Raw genomic sequence first — 23,227 nt, forward strand, 5'->3', positions numbered from 1 at the left:
CTCAGCTGTTCTCTAATAGAGTACTTGTCAAATTATGGTAAAAGATCAGTTTTAAAAACCTAAAATCCACTGCTGACTGATACTTTTATAAAATACAACAAAATGAATCACTAGTAAAATGAAATTTAAAAACCCAGCATAAAGGAAAGTACAAACCCAATTGTTTGATACTTGGATTCAACAGACATAAAATTACTTTGTCAGGTTTCTGTAAGAGTTTCTAAATGTTTACTCTCTGTTTTTGTTACAGTTTACAGATCACCATGATCTGGACTTTACTTTTGGGTAACACTAATGGCTCACATTTACTTAGTAGGTCACCACTTACGTTGTTGTTTTTACCACTTATATTCTTTAGAGTAAATTTTTTTTTTTTTTTTTTTTTTTTTAATCCTGGATCCAATCAAGGATTGGATCCTCATTGTATCTGGTTGCCATTTCTTTTTCATTACTCTACCACAGCTTCCTGGTGTTATTTGGGAGAGAAGGAATGTTGTGTGTCAACACTTTTCTTGGAGTCCAGGCCAATTGTATTGCTGAATGTCCTGCAATTTTTATTTATCTGGTTGTTTTCTTATGATTAAGTCCAGGTAAAACATTTTTGTGAGAATACTTTATTGTGCCTTCATCATGTCAGGGCACATCATGGCGATATTGCCCCATCGTTGGCAATGGTAGCTCTGATCCTTTCTTGAGGTAGCGCCTACTTAGTTTATTTTTTAAGTGCTTTAGGTCTGTATTCTAGCTGATAGAAACACATGATTCTGCTCAATTTAGCAAATATCTACAAGGGCTTCCGAGTGCAGCCAATGGACTACAAGGATGAATAGGACCCAGTCTTCGAGGATAGGTAAGGTTTAGACAGGTAAAAGAGGTGTTGGACAGGAGGAAAGGAATAACTTAAGCAAGGGTGCAGAGGTAGAAAACAAACATGTCATGTCCTGGAAATAGCAGTTAATTCAAAGTGGTTGGAGGAATGGATAAAATGGGAGGTGAAGTACAGTTGTCGGCCTTGAATGAATGCCTTCCCCTTGAGTTCAGGCTTTATTTTACAGTTACTGGGGAGAAGACACTGGGAAACTCAAAGCAGAGAACGACATGGTAAGATCTCCTTGTGAAAAGGATTATTCTACCAGCAAACAGATATGTCTGCTGTACGTGGAGAGATACCAGGTAGAAATATGTTAACGAACTGCCCTACTTCAAGGCCTGGATTACAGCAGTGAAACAGAAGTACAAGACAGTGCCAGGGACTGTCTGACAGTAGAAAGCAAGGAGGGAGAGAAAGTGGCCATGCCTAGGATCTCAGCTTGGGCTACCAGGGTATCATTGAGATGGGAAACCGAAGACGGTGAGATGATGATGAGCTTGGTCCTGAGCAGGCCAGGTTTTAGGTGCTGGTATGAGATTAGGGTAGAAATGTTTGTCACAGAATTAGAAATACAGGTGGGGCTTGCCAGAGAGGCAGGTCTGGAGATGCCGATTTGCTTCCTCTGCTCTGTTCAAGGCACAGTTGTAGGTACTTTCCATGTACTGTCTCATCTGATCTTCACAGCAGCCCCGTGAGGAGTACCAGCATAGGTTGGGCATGCCTAATCTGAATCCCAGAATTCAAAGCTCTCCACAGTCCAAAACTTTTTGAGTGCCAAGATGATACGTGGAGCATTTTAGATTTGGGGTTCTCAGATTAGGGGCACACTTTAAGTCTTTGCTGATATTCCAAAATCCAAAAAAACTCTGAAATCTGAAACATATCTGGTTTGAAGCATTTTGAATAAGGGATGTTGAACCTGAATCTTCGTTTTAAAGGTGAGTAACTTGTGTGAAGCTATAAAGGTAGTCCCAAAGGTCAGAATTCTGTGCCCCCATTCTATAAAGGAGGTAATTGCAACATTCAGATGGAATGTAGTTACCCCGGCAATGAGTTTATATAGGAAAATAAAAGAGGGCCCAGACAGAAGCTTGAAAGGATCTAGGAAGGCACTTTCAGTGTTGTGGGAAAGAAAATCAAGAAAGTAAAGACAGGAGAGCAGATGGTTCCAAGAAGAGCATGGGCAATAGTACATTTGCACAGTGAGATCAGGAAGGTCAAAGGTTTGAATAGGTTGGAGATAATTTGATCACATAAGGGTGAACAGAGGTATGGGTAAAGATGCCATGAATTCAGGCAGAGCCTGTGGCCCGATTCAAGGATTCTCTCTAGCAGCAATGAGCAGTTCAAGGTCAAAAGGAGGAGGGGCCTAGTAGTGTGAGGGAGAACAAAGCAGAAGGGGTTTACCATGGATTCGAGGATAAACACTGTGACTGGCTAATAGTCTCCTGGAAGTCTAGACAGAGTGAAGTACCTTGAGTGTGCAGTTTGCTTATGATTTCTGGGCATAAAGTTTTAAAATGAATATTATATTTAAGATGCTTTTGGTTTTTCCCTTTTGGTATATTGGATATTCTATTTTAAAATGAAGAGAAGGTAACTTTATTTTCTGATTGACTACAAAGTAACTACTCCTTTAACTTTGTAGTCAATCAGTAAATAAAAACTGCTCTAGGCCTGGGGGGTCTTGCTCAGTGGTAGAGCACTTGCCTAGCACATGTGAGACCTGGGTTCCATCCCCAGCACTAGTTAGGGTTGTTGGGAAACTGCTCTAAAATTTTCCTATGCCAAAGTAACTCATGGATATCCACCTCTTTTCCTTTGGGGAAATTTTGTTAGATAAATACATTGCTTGAAATATCATCTCTATTCTGCAGAAGTCAAAGAAACAAAAGGACCTCATCCAAACCACATGAATTTAGAAAGGAGAAGTAATGCTTAGTACCAAATGGGAGTTGTTTTGAGACCCTAAAATTCTAGAGCCAGAGGTATCTTAGAAATCGCCAATCTTCTTATTTCAACAGTTGATTCATGGAACTCATAAATACCACACTACTCACCAGGCTGAGAAGTGAAGTTACCAATTAAAACAGTTAATTCTTGTCCTTGAGGAGCTCATGATCCAATGGGAAGATCAAAGAGCTTTGTAACTCCTGGAAGAAGTTTCGTGATAAAGGGAAAGAGAACTATAATTTAGCAAGTGTCTGTTTTCTGCTGGGCACTCTATTGATTAGGAGACAGAGTTTGTTTTTTTCAATATTTACAGAGGAGACTTGAGCATTCTTTCTTATTAGTAAATAGGAGGGAGAGAAAAAAGTCAGTAAAAAGGGACAATAGTATTCCTTGTCTGGTTATTTTAATCATTCCAGTGTCCCCAGCAATTCAGTAATACTTCATGTAATCATTATTATTCCACTGGGCATGGGAGAGAATGATGGTGAACTTCCAAAGCAAAGAGGAAAGAGGCACAAGCCCACATTTATTTTGATTTCTTGTTCTCTGACTTCTGGGGGCCAAGACTTTGCACACTAGTTTACGAAACTTACTCTTCTAGAGCTAAAACTTATTTCCTTTGTTTTGTGATTGTTGTTGACTTGCACTATTATGAGTTAACTAAAAGGCAAAACCCCAAAAAGCATACTTTAAAGCCAAATACAATTGTAATTTGGGATTGTCCACAGCACTATTCCCAACAGTGTTAAGTAGAAAGGAATGCAGGCATTAAAATCAGGAAACAAAGATTTGGGGTTTGCTCCTTACCTGTATAATTTTGAATAAATCAATCTAGTTGAGCATCACTTTATTCTTCTGCAAAATAAGTATCTTGGCAATATTGTGGTGAGGCATAAGTAGTGTGGTGTATTTAAAAGAAAAGACTTTGTAAGCTGTAATATCAGTTGTATTTATAGAATGCTGACATTTAAAAAATAGTGAATATCTTGGTCTGGTAGAATACCTGGTCCCAGGTGACTAAATCATTGAATTATTATACTTCCATGATTAATTATTTCTTAGAAATGCCCAAGAGACTGCTTTATAAGTATACATCAGGAGACAGCCTTAGTTTTTATCTTTGAAAGATTATTATTTTTGCAATTGACTTGCAAGCTGAGAATATCCACCCCCTGCCTGTTTCTTCTAGAGTGATATTGTTAAGTGACTCCATGAATGTTCTTCAGACTTTACCCAATTATTTTTTATTCTGTTGAACCACTAAATAAATTGTAATATTTAATAAAAGTACTATGAAGTGGGGGCTGGGGTTGTAGCTCAGTGGTAGAGCATTTGCCTAGTGCAGTTGAGGCACTGCGTTCAATCCTTGGCACCACATAAAAAACATAAATAAAAAATAAAGGTTGGATTCTCAAAAAACAAAACAAAACAAAAAACAATATAAAGTGACTGTAAAAAAACACTGTAAAGTGACAGTTGACCTATCTCTACTTTTCAAGGAAATAGCACCTAATTGCGCAGGCCAGAACAATGCATGGTGATAGGAGAGTTACACTAGATGAAACGACCCTTATTCTAGGGGGTCAAAGAGTAAAATAGTATGACTGAAACATTTCACAAACAATCTTGACTGGTGGAAGAGCATGGACTCTGTGAAATGGATACTAATAGTATCTATCTCACTGGATTGCTTTGAATATTAAATTATATAATACATAGTTAACATACTTAGAACTCTTTGCATCTGCTTAATGTTGTTATATGCTTTGATGTTAAGTTGTATGGCCCAGGCACTTGATGTAATAGACCTTCATAGATCATACTAGGCAGATAGAATGAAGAAGTTTTGTACCGGAGTTGGGACTTATCCGAACCCTCAAGACAAAACAGAGTTGAGGGAGAGAAAGGTACTCCAGGACCAAGGAACATCATCAATAAAAGCTTAAAAATGGGAGGCCAAAGCCAGGCACGGTGGCACACGCCTGTAATCCCAGCAACCTGGAAGGCTGAGACAGGAGGATTGCAAATTCAAGGCTAGCCTGGGCAACTTAGTGAGACTCTGTTTCAAAATAAAATAAAAAGGACTGGGGATATAGCTCAGTGGTAGAGCACTTGCCGCACATGCAGTAGTTACAGTAGGTACTGGGTCAATCCCCAGAACCACTAAGGGGGAAAAAGAAAAGCTTAAAAATGGGAACCAATTTATTGAGTTCACAGAGTTGGGAAGAGACCAGCCTGATTGATAGAACTGATTAAGGTGGAGGGTGAACATTGGTCAGATCAATGTGGAATGAGAGTGAATAAGGTAGACCAAGAATATTAGGATGAAAATATCATTTTGCAGTTGTAGTCACATTTACTTACTTAAATCTAACAAAAGTGGTATTCAGGGGCTGGGGTTGTAGCTTGGTGGTAGAGCACTTGCATAATACATGTGAGGCACTGGGTTCCATCCTCAGCATCGCATAAAAATAAAGGTATTGTGTTCATCTACAACTAAAAAGAAAGAAGGAAAAAAAGAACTTTTTTAAAAGTATTAATCAGGGGCTGGGTTTGTACTCAGTGGTAGAGTGCTTGCCTAGCATGTGTGAAGCACTGGGTTCAATTCTCTGTACCACATGTAAATAAATAAAGTCCATCAACAATTTAAAAAATTTTTGAAAAACATATCAGATTTATTTATGTGAGCTGTATAAGTACACTCTTTTGATTTGCATTTTATAAATAAATATGCTGGAATTTGGAGAGGTTTGACTTGTCCAGCAGCATCCAGGTTTTCATACTTCAAAGTTAGTTCCATTTCCATCATATCTTGATGTTTCTCTTCCTTTCCTAGATTTTCAGGTAGTTTGATAGTCAACTCAGCCAGTCAAGGTAGGCACTTTTCCTTTCCTCTACCATGGCACAAGGAGTAGCTTTTAGGCTGTTAGCAAGCACTTCACTAGTAAAGCAAATCTGGGTCAGCATGAGATGTATAATGTGTGTGTGTGTGTGTGTGTGTGTGTGTGTGTGTGTGTGTGTGTGTGTGAGAAGAGAGAGAGAGAGAGAGAAAAAGAGAGAGAGAGAGAGACTTAGGAAAGTAAGAGAGGAATTTTGACTAAATCATAGCCACTGTTGTTTAAAAATTTTTATTGACTTGTTTCGACTTTAACTTTGAATTTTCTTGATCTTCTAAACTATATTGTTACTATGTATAGATTTCTATTTTGTGCCTTTGAAGCGAAGAATAAAAATATTGTTCCCTTTTTAGTAAGAATTAAATATTTTTGTGCCATTTTGATTGTAGGCATGTTTATCATATTAAGATACTTCCCTAATTAATAAAGGTCTATCCTTTAAGCTAAAATATTTGACCAGTTCAAGAGATTGTAGTAATGTGCTGTAAACTAGGTTTAGCTGAAATCTCACTGACCCCACTAGATGGCGTTAATTCATTAAGTGAGAACTTCATCCTGTTTAGCTCAGCTCCTGTTACAACTGATTTTAAATGTATTGGAGAGTTAGTGTGCTGATGCTGTTAGACTCCTTGCTATTTATGTAGGGTGCGTTGAGGGTCTTTGAGAAAGTTTGGGAAGAACAGAAGACTGATTTGTTCACATTTAAAACATTTAAATAAGCTTCAGTATTTTGTTAGGTCCTTTTTAATTCTGGTTTTGACTTAGTCCTTGCCCTAATTGTGTACTCAGCTGAAAGATTATAAATTTACTGTTTTCTCATAGTTCATTGCCCAATTTTCATACTTCTTATTTGGGTTTTGGAAACATTAGAAAATATGAAAATGGGAGGCAAACACTTCTTAAAGTAACTCATAACATTTAATTTTAAAATCATTTTGTTTCTATTTATACGAAATAGATCAGCACTTGTCCACTTTAGGTTGTTCTGGTTCTTTAGGCATAAATGTAAAATAAAAATGATCATCCCAATTTTTAATTCTCTATTGTCTGAATTTGAATTACTTATTATCTACAAAGACCAATTTATATTAAATCAGTCCATTTTCAAAGCTTAAAAATTGTGCCATCCCAGAGTTATTTGTAGACTCTAAATAATTAAGCTATATTATTTACTTATTTTATGTCCTTGATATTTTTAAGAGTTCTGAAGTTGGAGTTTTAAAGAAATGATGATGAATACGTTTCATATGCAAAAAAATGACTCCACATTTCATTCAGAGTGGTCCCCCCTCCACCTTATGATCAGATCCCTATAGTTACAGTAACTTGTTTCAGAATTGAGATGATCTATCTTGAGCTGTGGAGGCTTAATTGTGCTACAAATAGTCTTTTATTCATTGCTCATGAGGAATAAGCTTTTGGTGTTGACGGTCCCCTTAATGTTTGTTTAACCGTTCCAATGTAAGGCCATTCACACTTCATGGTAACAAGATCGCAGATTGTTTCATTTAGTGGTATGTAATAAAAAGCTGAGAATAATCAGGAACTTTTGTCAGTAGAGTCAAAATAACCTGTTTTATAATAAAGTCTGAGCAGGAGGAAGATCTGAACATTTAGTTCCCATTAATAAAATTATGTCTTAAATGAGAATTTTGCCTTTTCTTCTAATCATAGAAAGTTTCAACCAAAAGAACAACTGCCTAAAGTTTAGTGTATATATATAAGGCATAAAACTACTTTGTGGGGCTGGGGTTGTGGCTCAGTGGTAGAGCACTTGTCTAGCATATGTGAGGCACTGGGTTCAATTCTCAGCACCACATATAAATAAATGAATAAAATAAAGGTCTATCAAAATCTAAATTAAATATTAAAAAAAAAAAAAACTACCTTGTGGCTTTTTTTGGTGACTCACAAACATAAGTCAAATCATACCTTATGCACACATTAATGCTCATGTTGTATGTATACAGGTGTGTATAAAAATGTACATAATCTCATTTTCCATAGTCAGAGAGGCTTGTGATGAGAGAAATAATATTGTAAGAGAAAAAATTAATCATTGTTGCATAGCACTTGAGCTCATTTCCCTATGTTCCTTTTTTGGGGGTAAACATAGAAGAATAAATTTTGTGTGAATGTGGGTATATGTCTGTAGTGAATGAGGAAGAGGAAGAGATCTTTTCAGAAGGCATTAACTTTGTTTTACAAACACATTATGGATGATGACTCTCTTAGTCTTGAGGAGACAGTTTAATGGAAAGCTGTCTAGTCCTGGAAGGATGCAAGGTACATCCACAGTAAAATTTTAAGTACTATGGTAAAGTAAATACTTTTGTGCTGTGCAAACCAATATAAAGGAAAATGAGTTTCTGTGGGATAGGAGGTCAGATGGGCATGGTTCTTTAAAACTGTTATGTTGAAGAAGCATATAGGATATTGTTATAGCCATTGATGAAATATTTTAGTTCAAGAAATATCAACACTTGCTTATTTTAAATAACTTAGTATGATCTTAGAGAAGGGACTTCTGTCATCTACCCTCACTTCCCCAGGGTCTCTCATTTCTTATCTATTAAAAGTGAAATTTCCCTTTGGTCAAAAGTCTAATTTTTTTTTTTCCTGTATCCAAGATATCTCAGATTGATTCTCTTTGTTCATACAGAAACACCATCTGTGATGTCAGACCATTTCTTTAAAAATAAACTGTTTTTGAGTTCTTTTGCAGTAAATTGTTTGATTTTTATGAAAAACAGTGATAAATACTTTTTTGAGATTTCTTACCAGTATATATAATTGAATGATTTTTTTTTAATTTAAGGAAAATAAAGTTTAAAACTTTCAATTGAAATGAAAATTGTACATATTTATGGGCTACTATGCAATGTTTTTAATAAGTTTCAGTACATTGTATAATGTTCAAGTTGGCGTAAAACATGTATCTCCTGAAATATTTATCATTTCTCGATGATGACAATATTCAAAATCCTTTCTTCTGACTTCTTTTAAACATATGCTGCATTATCATTATTTAAAGTCACTCTGTCTTACAGTACAATTCCAGAACTTAATTCTCCTCTCTAATTATAACTTAGTGTGCGTTGATCAACCTGTCCATGTGCATCCCACCTTTCTACTCTTCCCCGGGCCTCTCAAAGGATTTTATTCATTGGTACATCTTTTTAATTTTCTACTTTGTGATTCCATTAAAAAAAAAAAAAACAACTAATTTTAAAGCAGAGATTCTGAAATTACCACTTTTCTAAAAATATCACTTACAGCTGAAACTTAATATATCGAAGCATTTTTGTTCTGGAGATGATGCATATTTTCATAAAGATATATTTCGAAATGGAAACAGCACTGAGGCTTCTGAAATAGGGAACCTTTCCAAAACAGGCTGTGGTTGCCTGGGTGAAGAATATTAGGTTGCAACACTCAAATAGGAAATCCTGGCATAGGAAGCAATCGAAGGGCAAATGTCTGCAGTCTAGCGAAGCTCTTAAAGGCACTTGCGTGGGCCTGCCTGCAAAGCCTTGCCAGGACCTTCCTGACTAAGTGCCCTGTACTCTGTAGTGTGCTGAGCCATGCTCACACTTCCATCTTGCTTCTGTTCTGCATAATATGTCCTTGTTTTTAATCTTCTGTAAGTGCTAGTCATCATCCTGGTGAGGACTGCTGCCTTTACGCAGCCCGCTTGGCGAAAATGTCATGCTACTAACGAGCAGCCGGGCAGCTTTGTGGTGTTTTAAAAATGAGGTTCATCAGTATTTTAAAACTTATCAATTTATTATTTAGTATCACTGTTAGTTCTGTGAATGCTGAATATTTTATAATTGGTTTTACAAAAGTTTTCTTTCTTCATTTTCTGTTAGCGGACTGTGGCTGGTATTAGTTCTCATTTTATTAACGATAGAACTTAATACTGAGGAAAGACCGAGTGGTGACTAGATTCACATAGTGTGAAAGGAAAACTAATATTCTAGTTTTAAAAATTTTTAATCTTTAGCCCAAGCTCTTTCCTCCTTACAGTAAAGATACAAAGTTTTGTTTTAGCTATTTTTAAATGTACTCTTTACAAACAAGTTTCCTTTTCAAAACGAGAAATTTTTTTTTGTTTTTAAAAAGATTCTATTGAGAAAATTTATTCTAGTCCTGTTTTTACAATCTCATAACTTCTCAAAATAATTTTAAATGGGTTTATGCCATTTGGGGGAGAAAAAAAAGTCACAGAAACAAACTTACCTGATATATGCAGGTCCATCATAGTTAGAAGTCATAGTATTCAATCGCAAGTAAAATTTCTGTAGTAGATATGTATTTATTCAGTTAATTCATTTTATTTGAATTCATTTAATTTGAGGTGTGTTTTAAGTAAAAAAGGTAACTTCAGTGTATTTAGTGTTGTAAACATTGGGTATTTTTGTTTTTGTTTGGCGAACTTTTATTTTTCTACTACAAATATAGAATTTCGGCTTTTGGAAAGAATGATTTTGAGTAAATGTAAACCAGGTGAAGGAGGTCAACTCCGTGACATGTGTGTATCATTTGTGTGTATATATTTGTACACATAACATTTTGAGGAGAAGGGCCCTTTATGATCCTTAAATGGTATACAACACTCTCTCCTCAGTGGTGAGGTCTATAAATCAGTTCTGTTACTAAGTTTGACTACAAAGCATTTCCCCCACAAATGAAGAGGGCTATGTGTGAGTTCTTTTTTTTTTTTTTTTTTTTCTTTTTTTGAACCAAGATGCTTAACCACTGAGCAATCCCTTTTTATATTTTATTTAGAGACAGGGTTTTGCTGAGTTGCTTAGGGCCTCACTATGTTGCTGAGGCTGGCTTTGAGCTTGGCAGTCCTCCTGCCACAGCCTCCCAAGCTGCTGGGATTACCATGCCGGGCTTCTTTTTCTTTTTCCTTTTCTTCTTCCTTTTTCTTCTTCTTTTCTTTTCTTCTCTTTTCCTTTTTTTTTAATAGTGCTTTTAAAATCTAGAAGTGTTTGCTGTAAATCGTTCTCAAATCATAATTTATAAATGGAAAGAGATGGTAGATTACTGTTGGAGAGTTAATAAATTTCACAAGTTCTAATAAGCACAAGTTAGAAATTAGTTTCTTCCTAGAGCATTAGCCATTCCACAGTTATTTTGAGAACTGTGTACTCTAGTCATGAAGGCCAAATATGGAAACAAATAATGAGAAGGGAGCAAAGAAAAAAGTTGCTCAGAGAAGCTCAGTTCACCATTAAAACCCAGCCCAGAGTGCCAGATTATAATGATTTAAATCACTAATGAAATTCTTGTTATTTGGAAGGCATTTTTTTTTTTACATTAAGTGAAGTAGTAATTTTCCAGTAGTCAGATTTTAATGAAAGCATTTTCTCATGTAAATTGGAGTTTTATTTTTACATATTAGTTCTACTGTTTTGTTTTTACTAAAAATAGTCACTATTTTCTTTACATTTTCTTATGAAATCCTTCAGAACAACTTCTAGAAATGGTATCATTTTACCATAAGTATTTGTCCCCCCCCATCTAGTTTTTATGAAGTGGTGCTAACTCTGCCTTAATTTGATTTGGCATCCCTGCAATTGAACATTTGTAAGTATCTTGTATTATGGCCCATCTGGGTTGTCATAGAAACCAAAGACCTCCATCCTCTTTCCTCTAGTTAAAAATGGAATGCAAACAGGGCTTCAAAGTGACGTTTTTCTAGTACCAGTGACAGCCCTGTGAAGTGCAGAACAGAGAGGTTTCTTATTGGTTTTATTCTCCCACGGCCTATCATACCAGTTAACTGATACACACGGTTTTTCTCTTGAAAATCTGGCAAGATACTAATGGAATTTTTAAAAATTTTAAGCATAAGAAAGAATAAAAGAATATATTTAATCCTTTTCCTGCTCTTATACAAAAGTGCAGTGTTAGCCAGCAATATTTTTGTTTTCCTCCCTGTTATTAGCTGGTCTGTTGAAGCCATGGGACACATGGCTTCAACCAATTAATCAGTGCAATTTGAACTTCCAATATTAGTCCTGTTATTTATTTCCTAGGTCAGATAAATGTGGTTTTATTTCTTCAGAACCTGCAGACCCATTGGTTAAGTAGATGGCAATAATTTATCAGAACAGAAATTTGTTGATATCTAATGGCCTGTCATTGGACCTGATGACAAAACATCTTACATCCCCACTTCCATCCAGTCTGGTAGTCACAGAATCCTTGACTTTACCTTGATGGTTTTTCCCTTCAGCTTCTCTGCCAGAACCACACAGGGCTTTAAATCTTTTCTTCTGAGACTTTGGTGATATTTCTGCTTTGGAAGCAGATATGTTAATAAGTTCCAGTGTATTATTTCATTTGTAGTAGTAAAATGTCTGGGGGTTTTGGTTAAGACTTATTAAGCTGTTGTAGTATTACTCAAAGTTTAAAGTGTCAAATTCTTATTTTGATCTAGTTTTGAGTATTTCTAGTGACACAGTAGGGATCTCTGAATGTGAAACATATAACAGAAAACTGATGTAGAAGTTTATATCCTAGAAAAAGTATTTGGAAGGATTAGATTTAAATCATCATTAGTTGTACTCAGTCTGTTTTTGATCTATTTTAAATTCCTTTACTGTTTTTCAAAAGGAAAACATTATAAAATCTTTAAATAACCTCTACAGTTTGTTACCTAGTTTTTGGTGATTGTGTGCTTACATGTCTTTCGTTCCACGTCTTAACTAATGGTCAACAGTCATTTTCAGTTGTGATTTTCAAAGTGTTCCAAATATTATTATATCTTGATGAAAGAGAACCTTCAAGTCCTGGTAGTGTATGAGGAAGAAGTAGGATTTAACTGCTGATAGGTAAGAGAATATATTTCCCAAATAACACTGTATTCCTTGGCATATAGTATGGAAGTGAATAATTTGTTTTCATAGCATCGTGTGGGAAATGATGTAGCAGTTTCGTTATGCTAAATAAGTTACTTTCTCCCTTACAGTTTGCTGCCTTCATTTATAATTTTACTGGTACTTTTTTTTCGTTTGTTTGCAAGTATCAAGCAGTTTGAGAGGCTAATATACAAGCTTCAACTTTCCAGTCAATTACAAAATTAGAATCTCCCCTAGATCATTATTTTCACTTGTCAGTGTCTGTTTCATAGTACTAGAAATGTTGCTGGTTGTTCAGTAAATGTCAGATGGTTGCCAGCCTTTCAAAAGATTGTGGCTGTCCCTTAGCCCAGTAGACTGAGACAAGCACTGCATGGTCATCCTCAGGAGGAAAGTGAGGATGTTTATGTGCACTGGGGACAGAAGGGGCTTGAACAAAGTGAGACCTGAGAAGTTTCTCACTCATTAAGATACCGAAATTCTCAGGGAGGGCTCAGTCCCTTTCATCCCTGTGCTTTGTCATCACCAAATCATTGACATAGCATTGGGTCCTTTCAGATTTTTGTTTTTTAGGTGTATTTCTGCACATTATCCATATAGTTCCTTCTCTTCTAACTCCTAACTTGTACTTTTTTTTGTTAACCTCTACAAATAGATTTTTAGATTTTCTTTTTCAAATTGAACATATTTTGAAGCACATTAGAAACAAGATGGACTCATTCCACTATCATGAGAACTTGCCTTACTCCATTTCCCCAAAATAATATTTTAATTATTATTGATAGCCTATATTTAATTTTTTTATTTAATTTTTTCCTTGAATTTAGCATTGCTCTAAGTATATCTTCTGTTTGTCTTCTGTTGGTAACCCCATTTTCTCAATTTACCATTCTCTTCTCTGTTAACCCTTTAAAGCTTCCAATAATTTTGCTTGTTGATACTCTCTAAGAAGCATAGTCATTTTTTTGCAAGTATATCTCCTGTCTCCTGAAAAAGGCATGTACATTTTTAAAAAATAGACAGGCATGCTGGGTGTGGAGATACATGCCTATAATGTCAATAATACAGGGAATCGAGGCAGGAGGATCAATTCCCAGTATTACCATCAAAAAAAAAAAAAAAAAGGCACATAAACTTTTTTCTAATTATTTAACCATATCTCTAATACTATATACTCAGTAGACATATTCATTGAATAATATCTTCCAATATGATTCTGCTCACTGCCCTATTCATGGCTCTAACATCCTTTCAAAATTAAGATAAGAGAGTGATTAGCAAAGTGCATGCAAAACAGCAAGCAAACTGATAGTTGTGGATGATTCAAAGGGTGTTCTGAGAACCTTTCCTAATACTGCATTAAATTTGTGTGCTAATAACACAGATGGAAACCCAGCTATGAACAAGTTACCAATCTTCAAAACAAAGAAGACCAGAATAGTTTGTATTTGCAGTTCATACTCCTGTCCTCTTGTATTCAGTAATCTTTTTAGCCTCTCTCTGAGGTAGTACACGTATATTCCAGAGTAGTAGACTGATTGCAGCTGATGGCACTAAAATATTTTGATAGAAGCAAAACTGTATTTCCTTCTTCCTCATGAGCCCAATATTCACAGATGACCTGTTTGCACATGAACCTGTGGTATATCATTTTTTTGGTGCAAGAGCAGTAGAATAAGGTCTGACTCTAGTTGAATGAAGTGGTAGTTTTAGATTCCAATAAGAGGATCTATTGCCAGTGAGGGAGGTTGAAATCGCAGAATGAGTTTGCACATGAGGCAGGTTTGCCCAGCAGCAGGTTGATTTGCACCATGAGACAAGCAGCACATGTAAACAGATGGCCCAACAATGAGTCAGAGTGACAGATTCTGAACAGGTAGATTGGCTTTTGCCTGATTCTTAACGTGGTTATAGAGAGTAGAATTTTAGTCTGTCTGCCACTCTAAAGACTGAAAATAAGCATTTAGTGAAAGAATTTCTCTTCATTGCGATATGAAAATCATGCATTATTAGGCAGAAGAGAGATCTGCCTGTCACTGGATCTGGACACTGAGAAACCAACATCTTCAGGAGTTGTTTCATGTAGGCATTAGCTGGCATTATCTTTTGGCATATGGTCATTCAGTATCATTTTGCTGAATGGTGTAACATGTAATGTACAGTAAGAAAGTATTAAAATGGGCCTGGGGTTGTGGCTCAGTGGTAGAGCACTCGCATGGCATGTGTGAGGCCCTGGGTTCTAACCTTAGTACCACACATAAATAAATAAAAAAATAAAATAAAAGATCCATTGACAACTAAAAAATATTTTTAAAAAATAAAGTATTAAAATGATGTATTTGATATTGTGGTTTTAAGAACTATAGGCCCTTTAGTTGCAAGCACATTTCTCATGTTTAAGTTAAGGAAAGCATTTTTTAAAAAGAATACCATGGTGTTAAGTGTCATAAAAATATATAGCAACATAAATTTGTGTGGTTTAAGCAAAGGAAAAATATTCATGAAAAAGTACTTCAATTTCATACATCAAACATAGAAAGAAAGAAGAATGTGGTAGAATTCCCATATCTTATCATCCATTTTCAAAACGTAAATGTAAAAAAACATTTCTTTGCCAAACACTTTCAGAAGTACCAAGCATCTCATTAATTTTCAAAAACTAGATTTTGCAATGGTTTTATATTTCTAGAAAAGTGTTTTAAATATGAGATTTGATGCATGAGATGGTGTACCACGTGAGTTTTAATTTATTATTATCTAATATTATTATTATTAATTTATTATACGTTTAATTTATTATTATCTGATTATCAGACTAGTTGTATCATAGACTGACATCCTCAACTCATATATTTGTGCTCAAAGAAAGTAAGTTGGTAGTGAGCAGCATTGTCAGGATAACAGTTAACCTTCCTGAGGGCTGTGGTTATAGATGTGCCCAGAATACAAACTATGCCTGAGCCGGAAGCCTTACTTAAGATGCTGTAATGGCCGTTATTGCCATTGGTTAAGGCAGAGGTATAAATATAACTACCTTTTGTTTCCCATTCAGGATTAACCGTGCAAGCACCCACTTCCCAAATTGACTTTCGTTTTATCTGCTCACGCTTGTATACCTGGCTTTTGCCCAAGGTAGAAAAGGCACTAATCTACCTTTGTACATGTGGAAAATAGTGTTCTGGGCACTGCACTAAAAACTAGGGAAATTATTAATGGGAAAGTTCGCTCTTTCTCTCCCCAAAGGGAAGTCATTTATGTGACCACTGTCAAGAAGTATAGAGATAACTTAGTGCTAGTTCTTAACCAATTTATTTTTTTAAAGTGAGTTACTGAGTGATATATTAAAAAAAAAATGCTTGAGCAAGACAATTATCTTTACGACATGTAGTTTGTAGGTATCGTGATCTGATTGTGATATAGATCCTCTTGTAATTGGGTTACACTGTGAACTTTAATATATCGAGTTTTTATATTTTTTATATTTACATTATCAGAAGTTAGCAAAATAAGAAGTTCGGAGTTTTGATATTGTAAAGATCAGCAGAATATGTTCAAATCACATTTGGTTTAAATAAGCACCCATCATTTGTTTGCTGCTTTCCAGCTTTATGTTTTTGGTTTGTTTTTGTCTACACATGTATAATTGAACTGAATATGTGTGCCAGTAAGTAACAGAGCTGCGTTCAGCTTCTGCTTAAGTCTGCAGTATTAAAGTATTCCTTTTGTTGCATGTGCTGGTCTTGCAGACTGTGGAGCCTTATCAAATGCAGCCAGTTGGTGCTGCTGGTATGAAAGCACGGGGGAGCTCTCATGTGGAAGGTTAATGGAGCGTAATTATAAAGAAAAATGAACCACTCAACCACTCTATCTCCCTCTACCTGCACCAAGAGTGACAAGTGCTCTGATCTTTTATAAACCCTGGAGCAGAGGTTTAACCATCTAAAATTATGACAGTATAACTGTCACACAAACAAACACCCTGTGAAGTATAGGTATGCACCCCTGTGTAGGAATGATTCCTTCCTGTTACAGGGAGCCTCGGTTAGGAAAGGAGCACCTTCAACCATCAAGAAAAGCTGCTTGTTAAACACTGTACTTCTGTGTCACTTCTTTTCCACTCAGTTTGTTCCATTTTCCCTCCCTAAATGTGCTTTCTCCCCTCCGATTAGTGGCAAAGCTGACAGCCTGCACATGAGTGGGTCCATTGCACTGTATCTAGCAGACAGCAGATATCCCTGTTTTCCCCAAGTGGGTCCATCATACATGCTCTCACAACCATCCTTAAATCAACTGGATTTATCGATTTATTGATTTGTGATGCTGGGGATCGAACCCAGGGCCTCACATGTGCTAGATAAGTGCTCTACCACAGAGCTAAACCCCAACCCTAGATTCTGTTAAAGGGTGTGGAAATAATCATCTCTTCTCATTCGCAGCATCTAAGCTGAGTAGACTGTAGGAAGCTGTGGTGCCACGGGAGAGGTAGGGCTTTCTCCCAGGATCTCCGGAGAGTGCTAAGATTATGCACATTTCTTTCTTTCTTTTTTTTTTTTTTATGTTTTCATGATTTAAATTTTTTTTCTTTTTTCTTTCTCTTTTTTTAAAAAATTCATTTTTATTGTAAACAAATGGGATACATCTTGTTTCTCTCGTGGGGTTGCAAATTAGTGCAGCCGCTCTGGAAAGCAGTATGGAGATTCCTCAGAAAACTTGGAATGGAACCACCATTTGACCCAGCTATCCCACTCCTTGGCCTATACCCAAAGGATTATACACATTTCTGTGGGTTCAAGGGAAAGCTAGATCTTTACATTGTTTGAAAGTATCTTAGAAATTATTTAGTCAGGAAAGTATAGTGAAGAGGGACATTCACAGGATGTAATGACTAGACAAATCTGCGCTCCTAGAGTGTGACACATTGCCAGTGAGATTGCAATGTTGTCCTGATACCTGCACATCTGAACAGTGAGCTGAGCAGAGCTGTTGCTGGGTTGTGGAGCTGGGTTGATTTAGTGCTTTTGCCAGCTCAGCAGAGAGTTGAAAATAAGGTGTTACAGGATGATGCAACAACAACAAAACCCCTGACATCTTGTTCTTACAAAGCCTGAAACGTAACCACTCTTGGTGAGGCTGTGCTGCCTGCTGAGATAAGTAAATTCAGCATCACATATATTAGGCCTGTGGAGACTAAGCGGAAGTGATGGCTGTGTCACTTGCACAGCGGTCCTACTGACTGAGCCCTGGTTGTGCATGATAGGTGGGGGAGGGGCAGCAGGCTTCCTAGTAGCAGCTCTGAAGGCAGCCAGACTGATTTCAAAACCTTTCTTTGTGGTCTTATGTTATTACTCTTGGTCCCTTTGCATATTGGGTTTGATCATTTGTGCTGTATCTTTAAAAACAAACAAACAAACAAAAAACCATATAATTTTTATACTAGTAAGACTAACCTGTTAGTGAATAAAACGTTTAAATTCAGCTTTATGTTAGGGGCTAGTGAGTAAAGTTTGCTATGATCTACTTCTTGAAAAATCCACCAAAGCCCAACATTTTACTAGTCTAAATGTTGCTAGTGTCCAGTCCATTGATTAAATTGAAGTCATCGTTCCAGACTTGAAGGTTTTTGCTCAAGGCTGAAAAGTTAGCAACAGAATCTAAATTGTCTGTTATATACCGTAGATGAGGAAGCATATCATTCTTGTGTGTTGGTTCCCGTGTGTGTTCCTTCTCAGCTGCAGGAGAGTATGTTAGATGACAGAAGTACAGCCTTCTCTCTGACATTTGAAGCAAGTTGTCTCTCTCTTTCTAGTCCCTGTAAGAACATTCTTAGCCCTTCCAAAGCCTTAGGATAGTTTATAGGAAATCCTCCTTTCAGTGGACCCCGTCGGTGTGATATGCTCCAGAGCCACCTTGAGCTGTGTGTCCCTAATCTCTGGCTGTCATATTTCCCACCTTTATTGCATCCTCTGGGTCCTGCTTGGCTCCTTAGGGTTGTTTTACAGGTTACTCTGCTTCCTTGGGTCTCAAGAGCCTGGCTTGGCTTCTTGGCTATTTCCCGAATCTTGAGACTGCTAACCAGTGAGAGAGGCATCCCTCTCCCTTGCCCAGCTCTCCACATTAGTGTGGTCTACATTCACTAAGTCCACATGGATACCACTTACCTCCTGTTAGCCCCAGAGAAGTTGGCTCAGAAAAATGGGCTCTAGCCTATGGTTAAATCAACAGAGTTTTGTTTACACTAGTTTTCCAGAGGACAGGGATTTCATAGACTAGTCCCCATTTTACTATCAAGTAACTGTATAACTTTTTTAAAAATGCAGTTTATTTTTTATTTTTGTTTATTTTTTTAGTTGTAGATGGTCGCAGTATCTCTATTTTCATGTGGTGCTGAGGATTGAACCTAGTGCCTCATATATGCGAGGCAAGCACTTTACCACTGAGCTACAGCCACAGTCCCACTGTGAAATTTTTTTATTGTTTTTTTTCAGTCACCATGTGCCTCAGTTTCCCCATCTGAATCAGTGACAATTGCCTTAATCCATATTATGTAGTTGTGAGAATCTTATTTGATAAGGTGTGAAAATTTACAAGTACATAGTACTACATAAAAAATTGAATCATTAGGGAAATATTTGTGGAAAATGATACCATCATTTTTCATGTGGAGTTTGTACTCAGAAAGTAGTTTTGAAGAATAGTTAAATCATTAATATGTTATACCATTAATTTTTTTCCCTTATTGTGTAAATTAAGTGACTTTGGAAAAAAATTCAAATACTTTGAAACAAAAATCAGAAATGGTTAGATCTTAAGTGTTCTGGTCATATTCCAAGTCTGATGTTTGCATTTTGTTTATCTAATCCCCTGGACAACTTCAACAAGATAGTTTTCATTTTTCAGACTTCTGCTTAATGGTTACTTCGACAGCGGCTTTCTCCAGCCCTAGAGATAGCTGTGGTTCAGTGGTAGAGAACTGATTCCAGTTCTTCCTTATGTTGGTTTTACATGATGAGGGGTTAAGTATCTGCAAGATGTTTTAAACTGTTCTGATAAAGTAGCTATACTTATAGAACGTATTATTACTAAATTTTTCATTATCACTTTTATATTTTGCGTATAGTTGTCTGTCTCCCTATGTCTTCAGATGTTTTATCTTGCCATATTCTTTTCATTACTGTTGATAAATTGCTTTTTATGTCTGTCTATTAAAAGACATCAGAGTCATACCCCATGGTGAAATAGTGATTAATCAGAAGGCCATTTGACTTTTCTGGTTATCTGAAATTATTTTTTACTCACCTCTGTTAAAATTTTTCCTAAGTAATGTTTAATTCCATTTTCCTCTTCTAGTAACTACAGTTCAGTGAATGTAATTACTATCTAGGGGTTAAAAACTGGTAGCCGCTGGGCTTTATCTAATAGCAAAGCTATTTGGTTTGACTCACCTTGTTAAAAGCAGTTCATTCATTAGTGCTTTTAGATGAGGCAGTTCCTCTCCAGTTGACCTTAGTCCCCATTACTTTCTGTTATCTTAAACCTGCCCTGCTTCATTCATGTATGTTACGTGCCTGATAATAGGTAATCATCAGATTACTGTTCAGGCAAAAGGTAATCATCAGTTTACATGTTCGTGCAAGTAAGTTTTCAACTACTGAATGCAATTGTTCTTCAGTGATTTAGCCTCTTTGCGATGTGTCAGGATCATCATTATGAGCCTTAATTCTATTTGTACAGTGCTGGAGGTGGAAGGTGTGCATGAGGAGATGGCATTCTTGCCATTCTTCGGCTCATAGAATTTTAACAGAAAAGATTATCAGAGACTGATGGAGAAGATAAGGCTAAGATTGAGTAAATAACACACTGAAGATCATAAACCTTGCTTGGTGATAGATATGAGACTAAAACCCAAATTTCTTGGCCCTTGCATTATTAATACCATGCAGTAGTGCCTCTCTACTTATTTTTCCCAAAAGCAGAGTGGGGAGGGAGGAAGGAAAGGAGTGGGAGGATATATGTGTGTGTGTGTGTGTGTGTGTGTGTGTGTAATTAAAGTTTTACTACTACTGCAACAATTTTATGTACTATGAAGATGCAGGGTTTCCAGATCTTACCAGGAAATCAAATAATTGTGTCAGGGTTTGGGGTGGGGTATAGAATTGATTATCTGGAGCTAAAATTATTGATTAAGCCTGACTCTACCCCTGATTTGAGACCTAAATCAAGTCATCTGGGCACACCCCAGTATCATCCATCTATCTTATATTATTGTTTTATTTTTATGGTAGTCACTATAGAATTGACAATTTACTACATTAGACTGTATGGGGAAAAAAAAAAGAAGAAGAAAAGAAAGATATCAAGGAACCAGGATCATACATTCAGACAATGAAATGTTTTTCAGAACTAAAAAGGCATGTACTGTCAAGCCTTGGAAAGACACGGAAAAACTTTATACTAAGTGAAGCAAACTTGAAAGCCTGTATCCTCTATGATTCCAACTATATGACATCCTGGAAAAGGCAAACTCTGGGGATGTTAAAAATACCAGAGGTTGCCAAAGGTTAGAGAGAAGAGAGGATGAACAGGCAGAGCACAGAGGATTTTTAGGGCAATGAAATTATTCTGTATGATGCTATAATGGTGGATGCATGTCATTATGAATTTGTCCAGATCCATAGAATACATAGCACCCAGAGTGAGTCCTGATGTAAGTTGTGTACTCTGAGTCATAGTGACCGTGATACATCATCATAGGTCCATCAGTTTTAACAAGTGTCCCGCTGTACTGTGGCATGTTGACAGTGGGGAAGTGTGTAGTGTTGGAGGGGCACATGGGAGTTCTCTGAACTCCACTTGGTTTTGTTCTGAGCCTAAAACTGCTTCAAAAAATAAAGTCTATTAAAAATATTAAGGGGCTGGGGAGATAGCTCAGCTGGTAGAGTGCTTGCCTCGCAAGGACAAGGCCCTGAGTTCAATCCCCAGTACCAAAAAAAATAATAAAAAAAAGAAATCGATCTTATGTTCAGTACTGTATTCTCTTTTGTTGCTATACTTTTGTTGTGTGTGGAAACGGAAGAAAGGTAAAAAGTAAAAGAGGGTAAGCTTTACCATTAGTATGGAGAAGTATACTAGAAGAAAATAAAAACAACTTGTCCTTTTTATTGTAGTCATTCCATCCTTTCCAGAATTGTGTGTGTGTTTGTGTGTGTGTATAAAAACTTTCAATATTTGTAAGGAGATTTGGGAATTAGATTTTGTGATTTTCATGGCCTGGGGAAAATGTTTCTTTACATTTAATATTTAATAAAATACTTAAAATTTTTTTCCAAATGCATTTTATTCATCAAGAGATTGTATTTTTCTTCTGTATTATTGAACCTCTCTAATAAAACTTTTTTAGTGGTGATGATTTAAAACAAACAAAAAAGCACACTTGCTCTGAAATTCTACAAGATGAGTACAGGTTTATTCTGTCTCTGATGCAGAAAAGTTAGGCTGAATACAGAATAGAGCAGATCATCTCGTGCCACTTGTCTTGGAAGATCCAGTTCCCTAAGTTTACACCATCGTCATTTCGGCAGCTTGCCTATTGGGTTGCTCCTCTGAGTTGTTGTATTTTCAGAAAGTCAGTTTGTAAGCTGTTCAACATTTTCCCCTTTAAATGATTGTAACAAATACTTGGTGATGAATTTAGCTACTAAAATTGTGAATACTTTGTAAAGTTTAGAGATAGTCAAGTATTTCAGAATCTTTTGAAGTATGTGTGTTATATCTGTAGATGATAAAAATTATGTTTTTTGAGCATCAAGAACATGTTCAATATTCTTTTGGAAAAAATACAATTAAAAAACGTCAGTGTTTAGAGATTTATAGGAGTTACTTTTGTTTAAATGTAAGGAAAATAGTACACGTTGCCATGGAGTATTTTCTATATGATGTATACTGCCTGACATGGTATATTTTTCTAATACTATTATCTGTCTTTTTCTTTCTTTTAAAAAAATGAATAATTGAGGATCATTAAAAGATGCCATTGCCTTTGAAAATGACCCATCCATGTCTTAGTAAATGTATTCTCCATCAAATACCTCTTCAGCACCTGATTCCGTCTTGTGGTTTTGTGGAAAAGGGGCCTCCTGTGCTATCTCAAATGGTATCCAGGGCTTAGTGTAGGCAAAACAGTTTGTTTATCAAAATACTGTTCTATAAAATGATAACGAGGTTTTTGGTTTTGTTCCTCCCTACCCCTTCCCCCATTTTTGGATCGTCAATGTACGTAAATTGTATTTTCATATCTGACTTGTCAGGGACAGCTACTGTGCAGCCATCTCCAATCATAATTCTTTTGTGAGGAAAACCACAGCAGCTTCAGGGCAGAGGAAAGAGAATTTCAATAGTATATGAGACAACTCTAATATTAACAAGGCGATGCTGCCTTTTAAGTTGCAGGGGAAAGCCATGAAATGATGAATGACAAGCTGGTGGTATGTGCAGCAGCATTGTGTAAACAGATAGTTACAGAGGGACGTGCATTTTGCTGAACTGGACCTTAATTTACAAATTAATAGCCTCCATGTAATATCTCATTGTGGTACAAACACAATGATTCAGGTATTTTTTTATGATAGCCAATA

At 36.3% G+C, this 23,227-nt stretch overlaps 1 protein-coding gene and 1 long non-coding RNA gene across 23 annotated transcripts in view; both read left to right on the top strand.

Annotated features, from left to right (window-relative positions):
* Positions 1-23,227, top strand: part of PHF21A (PHD finger protein 21A) — a 173,881-nt gene that overhangs the window by 98,331 nt on the left and 52,323 nt on the right. The window lies entirely within an intron of this gene.
* Positions 5,471-13,774, top strand: LOC306639645. The gene is made up of 2 exons (XR_013757697.1): positions 5,471-5,837; positions 5,880-13,774. It is a non-coding gene; the product is annotated as an uncharacterized lncRNA (long non-coding RNA).

Source organism: Sciurus vulgaris (assembly GCF_902686455.1).
Source record: "Sciurus vulgaris genome assembly, chromosome: 11".
NCBI lineage: Eukaryota > Metazoa > Chordata > Mammalia > Rodentia > Sciuridae > Sciurus > Sciurus vulgaris.